A 12,449-nucleotide genomic window follows, 5' to 3' on the forward strand; every position below is an offset into this window, starting at 1 on the left:
AATTACAGCAAAAGAATTTCGCTTACGTCTAATAGCGAATATTTTTAAGCCTGTTTATGCTTCGGCTGCCCGAAACCGTAAACAAAATCGGATGTTCGGACTGGAAAGAATGCAAAGTGGGTAAGGTTAGTTCAAAGTGAATAAACAGACTCGTAAATGCCGATTAATGAATGGGTTTCGGTACAAACTTTATTTGCTTTCGAAGGCATTAAACAGTTTCCGATCGTCAATCGGGAACGCAGCAATTTGCCCGCAGCCCTCAAAAACAACGCCGCATTCACTTTCAGTAGTTTCTGTCAGCTTGTCGCCCTTTCAAAATCAACCTGTCGATCCCATAAACAACATTTTCCATTTTATGGGAAATTCATGATCGCTTAACTGTGTTATTAAGGAACGCACCCCGGCATAATACGTGTTATTAAGCCGTATGTGCTCAGCTTTCCGCTCAAACTTTATGTAATGCGATCGCCAATTATATTGTCGTTCAGGCCTACACTCAGATCATACAGTAAATTACCGATTAGCTTCCTGCCTGCTTAACATGCAACATGCTTGCAATATACAGGGAGAGTCAAGTGGATCGGTTTTCCTGGTAAAGTCGCCTTAGCTTCAGTTGAAGTCTTGAAGGGGTGAAAAAAGAGCTAAGTTGCTATGTGAATGAAGAACGGGTTTCGTTTTAATGCCATCATCAGGGAGGTTTTGGTGAGTGACATCTGGAGGCCTGAAGGAAAGTTTGTAGAATGGCAAATTTCTACTTGCAAACAAGAGAAGCTAGCAAAATGGGCTCAGTGGCGTTTCATAGAGGGTGGAAGAGACAAATTGCTCCCACACTAGGTTGGATGGAAACATACGTTTGGTTACATTTGATAGAGAAATGTGAGCTTCGCTTCGAAGCCCTGAGCAAATTTTTTTGGAAGGGGATTTGAAAATCACATTTTTTTTGTGAAAAATTGTGTTTTGCTGTCCTCAAAATCAAAATGAGTAGCGGTCAAACCAGGCGATTCAACAACTTGTACGGGATGGTGTTTGATAAGCAAATGACCCCGCATTAAATGTTGCAAATTTCACTTTGATGGTCTTCTCGAACATTTTTTGGCAAGTTTTTGAAAATTAGAAGAACATTTTTTGTGTGAAGACTAGAAAGAAACACTGGTTTGGAAACCTTGACATAAAAACCTCGACTCTATACAGTTCGCGAATTTTAATTCTAAGCCATGAGTAAGAAACAAGAAATGAGACCTCCAAGACTTCCTGGAGAAACACAACGTGGGTGTATGCCTAATCCAGGAAACACTACTGAAGCCTGGAGAAAGGTTCACACTTCCAAACCACAAGATACACAGAGATGATAGGCCCACCAGGGGCGGAAGCACACTGGTCGCAGTGAAGAGGTCCATCCAGCACGTCTGGAGGAATCTATGGTGGCCATCCAAATGGAGAAATTGGAGATCAGAGTCGGGTCCGTATACGTCAGTCCAAGCGCTACGTTGAGTCCTGAGGATGTTCGAAAACTTTTCCCAGATAACAGGCCAACGATACATGGCGGGGACTTCAATGCCAAAGGCACCAATTGGGGATGCAACCACAACACCCCTAGAGGCATCATGCTATCGAACGAAGCCAAAAATGCAATGTTTGAGATAGCCGCCCCTTTAGAGCCAACCGACGTCTCCCATAGTGGCAGAGATGACATCCTGGACATATTCCTGTACAAGAAGGCAGGAAGACTGTCCAGCCCCGAAGTACTCCAGGAAATATCTTCGGACCATTTGCCCATTCTAATGCAAATTGGCCCCAATAACGCCAACAGCTCCACTGCGACTAGAAGGATCACCAACTGGCAGGCTTTCCAGCGAACATTGGAAAGCACCAACATGATCCATCAGCCCACAACAAAGGAACACCTGGACCAGGCAGCAAAAAGACTCACCAGGGATATTAAAAACGCCCTGGCAACCTCAACATGTCTATCCGTAGTTCCGATAGCCCAAATGGACCAAATTCCTCCCTGGTTAAAAGCCAAAATCAGGGAGAGAAACCGGATAAGACACAGAGCCATGCGAACGCAAGACCCACACCTGAAGAGACAATCCAACCGCCTCCAGAATGCAATCAAGGAAGACATGAAAATCCTTCGATCGCAATTCTGTGAGGATCGCATGGACGAAATAGAGGCTGATGGGTCAAGAAGAGAACTCTGGAAGCTGGCCAGGTGCCTCACAGTAGGACCAAGGAAGCCAATACCACCAATCCAAGAAATCGACATCACCACTGTGGATCCCAAGGAAAAAGCTGAGCTCTTTGCCACCCACCTAGAGCTCCAGTTCCGGGAAAACATGGTTGATCACCCAGAACACGAGAGGACAGTCAATGAGCTGGTAGCCGCTCATCTCAAAAACTGGCAGCCCACCAAAGCCAGAAGAGTCACCAAAGAGATCATCCAGTACATCGTGATAGGGGCCAAGAGAAAAAAGGCCCCTGGGCACGATGGAATCACAAATGAAGTCCTCAAAAAGCTACCGCAAACAGCTATTGAGGAAGTTACCACAGTGGCAAATGGAATTTTGGAACTTCAATACTTCCCGGTCATCTGGAAGAAGGCAATAATGGTATTGGTACCCAACAAAGGCAAGAACAGGAAGCTGCTTACGTACTACAGGCCCATCAGTCTACTGCCTACACTGAGCAAGGTCATGGAGAGGTGTATTCTGAACCACCTACAGGATACAATAGAAGAGAAGCAAGTGCTGCTGGATGAGCAACATGGGTTCAGGCCGGGACACGGCACAAACACTCTCACCGCCCGTCTAACAACAATAATCCTGCAGCCGCCACCGCCGACGCGATCTAGGAGCCGTTTTCCTAGATATGGCAAAGGCATTTGACAAGGTTTGGCATCAGGGCCTAATTGCCAAGATGATCGAGGCAGTGTTTCCTGATCCAGCTGATCCGCAGCTACTTGTCTGGAAGCAGCTTCCAAGTCAAAGCCGATGATCACATGTCAACGATCAGAAGGATAATGTCAGGAGTACATCAGGGGTCCGCGTAGGGTCCCCTGTTGTTCAACATCTACATGGCAGACATTCCAATGACAAAAGCAACGGAGAGCTACATATACGCAGACGATGTAGCACTCACTGCAAATGGAAAAGCCAAAGTCCAAAGACACCTCCTCAAGATCGAGAAATGGAGCAGGGATTGGAAAATGGAATCCAGCCCGGAGAAGACGCAAGCCATAGTTTTCTCAGCCGGAAGGCAACCACTTCCAGGCCTACTAGAACTCGTAGGACAAAGGCTACCATGGAGGTCCAAGTTCACATATATTGAGCTTATCTATGATAAGCGACTAGTATGGCACGACCAGTTGGCAGCCACAATTGCCAAAATAAGGTACTTGCTCCATGCATACTATCCAATGCTGACAGGTAAGCTTCTCCTGCGAGCTTACAAGCAGCTGATACGCCCGGTGCTGACCTATGGATTGCCACTCTGTGGCGAGACCTAAAGACAGAAGACCTGCTGAGCCACATCAGGAACAGAAAAGTTCCTGGACGGGGCAAAGCAAGAATCCCACTGTCAGGGTTTCTTGCACAAAGAAGTTTCGCTGTCCAAGACAGACACCGTCCAAGAAGAAGACGTGGACCACATGCGATGTCTAGGCTAGCTATAAGTTAGTTTATAGGTAGCAAGAGAGGCTGTTTAGGTTAAGTTACGATTCGGATTAGGTTAAAGTAGATTAAGTCTCTGACGTCAATAAATCCACCGATATTAGTATTTAACTACCAGTAGATTAAGTAGAAATAAGGAGGTGTAATCCTTGTTTGAAAATAAATATGTTCACGACAATCTAAGGCCTGAGCAAGGGTTTTTGCAGAAAATTTTGAAAATTACCTTCTTTTAGGAAAGCAAACACAAACACTTTCGCCTATCAGTGCGCACATTTTCTCTGAAATTACTTCATTGGCTGATTTTTGGTGAATTTCAACAAGAGCAGCTGCTTAAGCGCTTCCCTATTGACTAGGTTTGCAAAGGTCTTGAAAACTATTTTGCAAAAAACAGCTCAAGCAGAAAAATCGTCTGTGCCTTTGAAAAAAGCAAACCTTCGCCTGCTATTGCTGGAAACAACACTAGATTTGGTGCTTTGGTTATTTTTTAGTTCGTTAGTTGGTGCTTAATAAGCAGTAATTTAAGGAGGAAGTTTGAAAAATTCACTTCTTTTAGTTTAAAATGGTCCTGCAATCCGCAAAAAAAAACTAGATTTCTGGCAAACTTTATGAATTACTAACATGCGCTTGATGGTCTTTGATAGATCAACAAACCCGAAATATATGTTGCAAATTTGACTTTCATGGCTTTACCAGCGATTATTTGGCAATTTTTTCGGATTTAATGTCTGTTAGTAGTCAGATGTTTCAAAACACGAGAATTAAAAATTGACTATTCCGCAAACCAAATAAAGCAAGCACATGCTCTGAATAGCACTTAATAGAAGAACTCACGTTCTACCTACTGGGTGCTTTTCAGATTGGCTGCCAGATCTGTAAATTTTGGTAATTTGTTCCAATTTTACGTTTTAGTCGGATAAGCCTAAAATTAAAAAAATGCTGCTCAAAAGCCAGGAGAGATGGATCCATGCATTTAGTGGGCATTTCATTAAAAACAGTGCGTATATACTGAGCGATTTATGACCTGAAACTTTAGTCGGAAGTTTTCAGGCGAACTTTTGAAAATAGCATTTTTTACTGAGAAGGACGACGAAAAGCTTTCAAACAAAAATTCGGTGCTCTCAAACAAGAAGAGATAAAAACACTTAGCTAGTGGGTTTTGATAACGAAAACTGTGCTGCATATTCTTGGGTGGATTTAATTTTGAAACCCCACTCGAGTATTTTGCAACATCGTTTTAAAAATTGGTGTTTTCAGTTATTGAATGCCATTTTTCGCGAAATGCCTTGGAAGCCCATTAATTGATCGCTCAGAAACTGAAAGAGATATAAAATACTCTCAGGAGCCTTTTGTAGGAAAATGTGCGCTCTGTATGACGCTCTGTTTCAATCAGAGACTGTTTGCCGAATTTACAACAAATTGCGACTTTAAGTGGGATGAGGATGATCCGCCATCCTCAAACAAAAATTAGTTGCACTCAAACTAAAAATAAAAGAAATTTTTAGCTCAATGGAATTTTATAGAGAAAACCAGCCTTTAGACAACAAAACAACTAAATAACTCTCAAATGCGACCAGATGGAAATACATGGTTGGAAACCTGAGACACAAAAAACTCCGCACTATATCGTTCGCGAATTTTAATTCTAAGGCCTGAGCAAGGGATTTTGGATAAAAAATTTGAAAATTACCCTGTAGGAAGGTTTTGGAAAATAATTTCCCTCAAAATAAAAATGAACTGCTGGCAAACCAGGCGAGCTAGAAATCCGCGTTATACGGTGTTTGATAGAAAAACTAATCTGCCATATACCTTGTAAATTTCATTTTTATTGTCGTATTGGCAGTTTTTCCACAAATTTTTGAAAATGTGTGTCTTTTTATAAGAAGACGTTCGGGAAGCCTAGATTTGCAAGTTAATGGCTCGCAAACCAGACGAGATGGAAACACTGGTTTGGTAACCTTTGGTAAAGAAAAACTACATCTAGGTCTACATAGGGAGATATTTTTTTTCGAAGCCTTTAATAAGGATTTTTGGACAAAATTTCGAACGTTACCTTCTTTAGTAGAAAGGTGTTTTGCCATTCTCACAGTACAAACCAACAGCTGAAAAACCAGAAAAAACTTCCCAATTGACTAGACGTGCAAACGTTTCTTAAAAAAAAAACCCGCAATATATGTTGCAAATTTTACTTTGATGGCTTTACCGGGGATTATTTGGCAATTTTTCCAAGTTTAATCTCGGTTAGTAGTCAGATGTACCAAAATACCAGAATTAAAAGTTTACTAATCGCATGATACAAAAGAGTTTAAACAAAAATTCATTGCGCTCAAACCAGAGAAGATAAAAACACTACTTTAGTGGGTTTCGATAAAGAAAATGGTGCTCCATATTGCTGGGTAGATTGAATTTTGAAGCCCCACTAGAGTTTTTTGCGACCTCTTTTTAAAAATTGATGTTTTCAGTTATTGAAACACATTTTTGGCAAAATCGCTTAAAAACCCAAAGAGATATAAAAATACTCTTAGGCGCCTTTTGTAGGAAAATCCTAAAATCCCAAAAATCCTGAAAAAAAATCCAGAAATCGAAGTTTGAATAACAGATTGTTTGCAGAATTTTCAACAAAACTCGAATGAGGATGATCCGCCAGCCTTCAAACAAAAATTAGTTGCGCTCAAACCAAAAAGAAGCGAAACCGTTGGCTTGGGGAATTTTATAGAGGAAGCCACGCTCTATATACCGAACAAACTTGCAAGTATAAATAAAAATTATTGGCTCAAAAATGGAACAAACCGAAGATACGGCCTTAGTGGCATTCGGTAGAGAAAAGTGCGCTCGATGTGGTGTAAGTTTGCGGTCAAATTTAGCAAATTTTTTGCAAATTTTGGGGTTGTATTAGGATGAGGGTATGCAAGAGTGAATATAAAAATAGATTGTTCAAAACCCAAGAACGATGTCTACCTGTTTTCAATAGAATTTCATAGAAAAACTTTTTGCTCTATAAACCACATTAAATTAAATTTAAAGCTGTAAACGGATGGTTTTCTGAATTAAAAAACTAGATTTTCATACCAGAATAAGGTTTCGCATGTCTTAAGGAAAAAAATTGTTAACGTCGAAGCAAAAAAAATATAGATTAATTGCCCAAAACTAGCAGCTTTTAGTAGGAAGAGAATCTGCAAGCATTGGAACAAAAAATTGTTGCGTTCAAAACAAGATCTTTATACCTTTTGATAGAGAACATCACGCTCTATATACCCAGCGGGTTTCAATATGACACCTTATTCGAGCAGTTTTTAGCAAATTTTTGAAAATTGGTATCTTTCACTAGGAAGATGTGCAGCAAAAAAGCAAAATAAAAATAAATTACTAGCAAGTCGGCGGTTTTCTAGCTTATTTCCAAACTGAGTCTTTTTCTTAATAGGACGTATTGAAAACCTTAGAAACAGCTAATTGTGCAAAATCCAAAAAGGATAAAAATTGTTTGCATTTTATAGGGAAACGTGAATGCTCTGAACAGAGCAAAAATTAACTTTCAACGAACCGTTTACTAAGAATTTCATAGCGACTTTTTAAAGAATAGAGTCTCGTATCGGGAGCGGAATCTGCAAATAATGAAACAAAAATTCGGTTCATGCAAAGTAGAAGATAATGAAACACGATTTTAAGAGTTTTTGATACGTAAAAGTCGTTTCTATATACGAAGAAAGTGTCAATGTGAAACTTTATTTGGGGATTTTGTGAAATTTTTGATGGGTTTATTCGGTTACTTCTATTTGATAAAGAAACGTGAATGCTTTGAACAGAGTGAATACTAATTTGAAGCGTTTTATGAGGATTTAATGACAATTTTTTAAAGAATAGCGTCTCCCATTAAGAACGGAATCTGTAAGCAGTAAAACAAAAAATCGTTGCATTGGGGGTGAAATAAATGAAAACAATCTCTAATGGTTTTTGAAAGTGAAAGGCCGTTCTACATACTACAAGTTTTTTTCGGATTTTTTTGAAGAAATGTTTGAAAAAAAAACTTATTTGCTTTCTTACAGGAAAAACGTTCAGAAAACCGAAAAAAAAAATTGCCTGACAGTGGAGAAAGAAGCAAGCGCTCAGCAGACATCAATAGAAAAAGGTACCTTCTATAAGCTGGGTGACTTTACATTAAAAAGATAATTTAGATGGTTTTCTAGCGATTTTTTTAAAACCGAGTGTTGTTTGATTTAAAAAGCCTTATCGCAAGCCTCAAACTAAAAACGAATCAAAATCAGAAGAGGCGGAAAAATTGTCTCAGTTGTACTCGCGATTTATAGAGAAACAGTAATTTTCTGCAGAGCTAATATTAATGGCGAGCATTTACTGATGATTTTATTGAAAATTTTTGAAAAATTTGCGTCTTCTAATAGAAGGGAATTTGCGAGCACTCAAACTCAGAGAAATTGTTGCATTCAAACCAGGCGAGAGATAAAAACACGCGCACAAAAGCTTTTGATACACACAAAACTCCCTTCTACAGAGAAAGTTTCAATTTGAAGATTCGTTCGGGGATTTTCGTCGATTTTCTGAAATTTACTGTCTTTATTGAAACCAAAAATAAATTGCTTGCAAACCAGTGGAGAGGGAAAGAGTGAAGATTCGTGAAAAATGGAGAGACAAATTCACTTAGTTACTTTTTTTAGGGAGACGTGAATTCTTTGAAGAGAGTTAAGATTAATTTTTGGTTTATTGATAATTTTATGGCAAATTGTGAATGGGTCGCAAGCATGRATACAAAAAGTTATTGCATTCGAAAAAGAAAAGATCAAAACAGGTTCATAATGGCTGTTGATGKAGAAAATCMCGCCCAATAAATGSAGATGATTTCAATGTGAAACTTCATTTGGGGACTTTTTGGCAATTGTTTGAAAATTGGTGTTTTTCAYTAAAAGATKATTATTAAACCGCAAAATAAAAATAAATTACTCATCTACCACTAGGGAGAGGAACAAACCCTTATAGGCATSTAATAGAGGAAAATACGCTGTATAAACTGTGTAAATTTCCGTTTTTAGCATTATYATGCACAAATATGTTCCGGGGTTTTGTGCGRTATTTTTAAARCTGAGTGTCGTTTAAGTAAKATGCMGSAGCCTCTCAAATGAAAATTGGCTGCTGAAAAATATAAACAATCTGGACAACCACAACTGTGCGATTTTTTATAAACAGTGTGCCGTTTTAGTAAAGTTTTAGTAAGATCTGATAAAAATCGGCTGCTAAAAACACCAGAGGAGMTGGRAAAATTTACTTAGTTGCATTTGGCGGAAAAATATAAYGAATCYAAACACAGCAATTTTTTGACGAATAGCGCTCCTAGTARGGGAAGAATCTGCAAGCATTGAAACAAAAAATCATTGCCTCCAATCAAAAAGACCYAAAAGTACTCTTAGTAGTTTTTAATAGAGAAACACTCGTTCAATTTACTGAGAAAGTTTCAATTTGAAAACACCATTGGGGATTTTATGACAAATTTCTGAAATCTGGTGTCTTACTAGGAAGATTTTCAGTAATCAGCAAAATAAAAATAAATTCCTCACACGCCGCTTGAGAGAGAAACAAACCCTTATAGGCATCTAATAGAGGAAAATACTCTGTTTAAACTGCCTAAATTTCCGTGTTTAGGATGATATTGGAGGTTTTTGTGCGATTTTTTTAAAACTGGGTGCCGTTTTAGTAAGAAGTCGAAGTCTCTCTAAAAAAATGGGTGCTAAGAAACCAGAGGAGACGGAAAAATTCACTTTSTTGCATTTGGTGGAAAAATATAAGTAATCTGAACAAAGCGAATATGAATTTAGAATTTTTATTGAGGATTTTGTGGAGATTTTTTGAAGAATAGCGCTCCTAGTAGGACAAGCATCTGCACGCATTGGAACAAAMATCTGTTGCTTYCAATGCAAATTAATTGCACGAAAAGCACGTTTTTAATAGAGAAAAACCCCGTTCTATAAAGTGAAGGAGTTTGAAAGTGGAGYTTGAGGAGTGGAGTGGAGTGAAGGAGTTTGAAMATTTGATAATTTTTTGACAAATTTTTGAAAATTGGTGTTTTTTCTAGGAGAGAAGCAAACTATTATAGAAGTTACACAAACAAGCGCTCATTTTCAGGCTCATGTTTTCTGGCAACTTTCTAAAATGATTGTTTCTATTAAAAAGGTAGATCGCAGGCTTTAAACGAGAATTGATTGAAAATGGTTATTATTTGGAGTGATTTCTAAGAAATTGATAAACGAATTTTTAAATATACGGAAGAAGACTGCAAGAATTAAATCAAAAAATCATTGCCTCCAAAATCCAAAAGACCCAAAAACACTCTTAGCAGTTTTTAATAGATAAAACCATGTTCAATTCACCGAGAAAGTTTCAATTTGAAAACTCAATTGGGAAGTTTTTGGCGAATTTCTGAAATTTGGTGTCTTACTAGGAAGATTTTCAGGAAAAAGCAGAATAAAAATCAATTCTTCGCACGGTTTTAGAAAGAGAAGCAAACCCTTATAGGGATCTAAACGAGGAAACTAATCTGTATGAACTGGGGAAATTGTCGTTTCTAGGATAAAATGGGAGTTTTTGTCCGATTTTTTAAAGCTGAGTGCCGTTTAAGTAAGCAGCCGCACCCTCCAAATAAAAATTGGCTGCTAAAAAGAACCAGAGGAGATGACAAAATTCACTTAGTTGCACTTGGTGGAATATAAATAATATAAACACAGCAAATATGAATTAAGAATTTTTATTGGGGATTTTGAGGCAATTTTTTGAAGAATAGCGCTCCTAGAAGGGCCCTAAGGCAACAAGGGCAAGAATATGCAAGCATTGAAACAAAAAATTGGTGCCTCTAAATCAAAAAGACCCAAAAGCACTCTTAGTAGTTTTTATTAGAGAAAACATCGTTCAATGTACCGAGCAAGTTTCAATTTGAAAACACAATGGGGGATTTTTTGACAAATTTCTGAAATTTAGTGTCTTACTAGAAAAATTCTTAGTAAACAGCAAATTAAAAATAAATTGTTTACAAACCAGTTTAAAGAGAAACAATCGGTCACTGGCGTTTAATAGAGCTGGCAAGCTCTATATATTGGATGAAGTTCCATTTCAAGCCTCATCAGATTTGGAAGGATTTCAAGCGCTTTTGTTAAACTGAGAGTATTTTTCTTAAGCGGGGCGCCGCAGGAACACAACATAAAAATTGAGTGCTCAAAAACCACAAAATTTTTTGTATACCGTATTCTTGACACCATTCGACAGATAAAACTCTCCTAGATAAACCTCAAGGAAAGTTTCAGTTTGCAACCTGACTCAAACAGTTTATGGCAATTTTTCAGCTTCCATCCCAGGCTGATTATTGATTGAGCCACTGACTGAAACTGCAATATTCCAACTAGCCGCAATCAGTGTAAAATCGCTTGCAGACAAACAACAATCAATTGGCTCGTTAACATAATAATTAATCAGCATATTAGTCAGTTATGCAAACCAATTAGTTGGCCACGGTCTTATTAAATGTTCAACAAACTGGTGAGGCGTGCTCCAAAGACCTAAATACTCCTGATTTATTAAATAATCGGAATTCCGGCCGACGATTAAATCAACAGGTGTAATTTGCTGCACACAAAACATTACAAAGTTACACATTATTCATTAATAATGACCAGTTTTGAATTATTGCATGCGGTGTTGATAAATGATTTTGGGCGCATTTTGGCAACATTCGACGCTTTTGCGAAAAACGCGCTTGATTTTTCCTAAGAAATTAATCTAAAACAGTCTAATTACTGAGTGATAGACACGTTAACTGTTTTCAATTAACAGCAGAATAATCATGCAAAGACAGTGACTAATCAACTACCAACTAGATAGAAGAAACGTGCAACAATGTTGCTGCAGACCCTAAAGAAATCCGAATCGATTTCTTGTCCCGATTTCCCGGAAATTGAAGAACGCATTGCTTTGCTTTATCCTCGAAGGTAATTTAGATGTAAATTAAGATACTCTTCTTCTAGCTGCGAACTGTCCGAACTAATCACTTCTGGTGCATTCGAATTCGATTGTATTTATATTGTTGTACATTCAATTAGTTAGAAGGAGCGTTACGTGAAAGCTGCTACAAAGTTGTAAACATGTACAAGCTAATAACGTGTAATAAGACTTTCTGAATTACAGTTTGTGACATTAACAGGCGCAGTTAACTAATTATTGATTGCCGTTGAAACCACTAAATCTTCATAAGCCTGCTCGGTTGAATTTGCATGCCACTATGTTGCTTAGATTGCGGGATAGAAGATACTGGGTGAACCACGCAACTGCGTTTATTCATTTTTTTCCTCACTTCTGATTAGGGATTGTAGTATTGCGAGTGCTCGATGGGGCATTCTTTTCTCTATTACATTCCTTTGGGACGGTATTTCCACCCTGTGGGGTTTACGGAATTTAAAAGTATTTGCCAGTCTGACGCGAAACCTGTTTCTGCACCTGATTTTCAAAAATTTTCCACGAAATTCCAGATAAACGCTCCAAATTGAAACTGTTTGGGCACATAGCGTGTAGTGTTTTCTATCGGATGCCGCTAAGCCCAAATATTTTCTTCTTCTAGTTTTTCAGCAATTAATTGTGATTTTAAAGTTTGCACAACGCGTCAACTTTTTTCTGAAATCTCGCAGAATTTGCTTCTGCTAAAATCAGCTGAATTAGTCGTATTTTCTATCAGAGGCCACCAATCTCAGATTATTGCGGTTTTTTGTTTTTCTGCAACTAATTTTTATTATAAAA

General features: G+C 38.2%; 1 protein-coding gene across 2 annotated transcripts in view; it reads right to left on the bottom strand.

Annotated features, from left to right (window-relative positions):
• The window catches only part of LOC109544335 (follistatin), a 68,621-nt gene that overhangs the window by 47,515 nt on the left and 8,657 nt on the right, over window positions 1-12,449 (bottom strand). The window lies entirely within an intron of this gene.

Source organism: Dendroctonus ponderosae, unplaced genomic scaffold (assembly GCF_020466585.1).
Source record: "Dendroctonus ponderosae isolate FM_Combo_2020 unplaced genomic scaffold, Dpon_F_20191213v2 Dpon_F_20191213_10, whole genome shotgun sequence".
Classification (NCBI taxonomy): domain Eukaryota; kingdom Metazoa; phylum Arthropoda; class Insecta; order Coleoptera; family Curculionidae; genus Dendroctonus; species Dendroctonus ponderosae.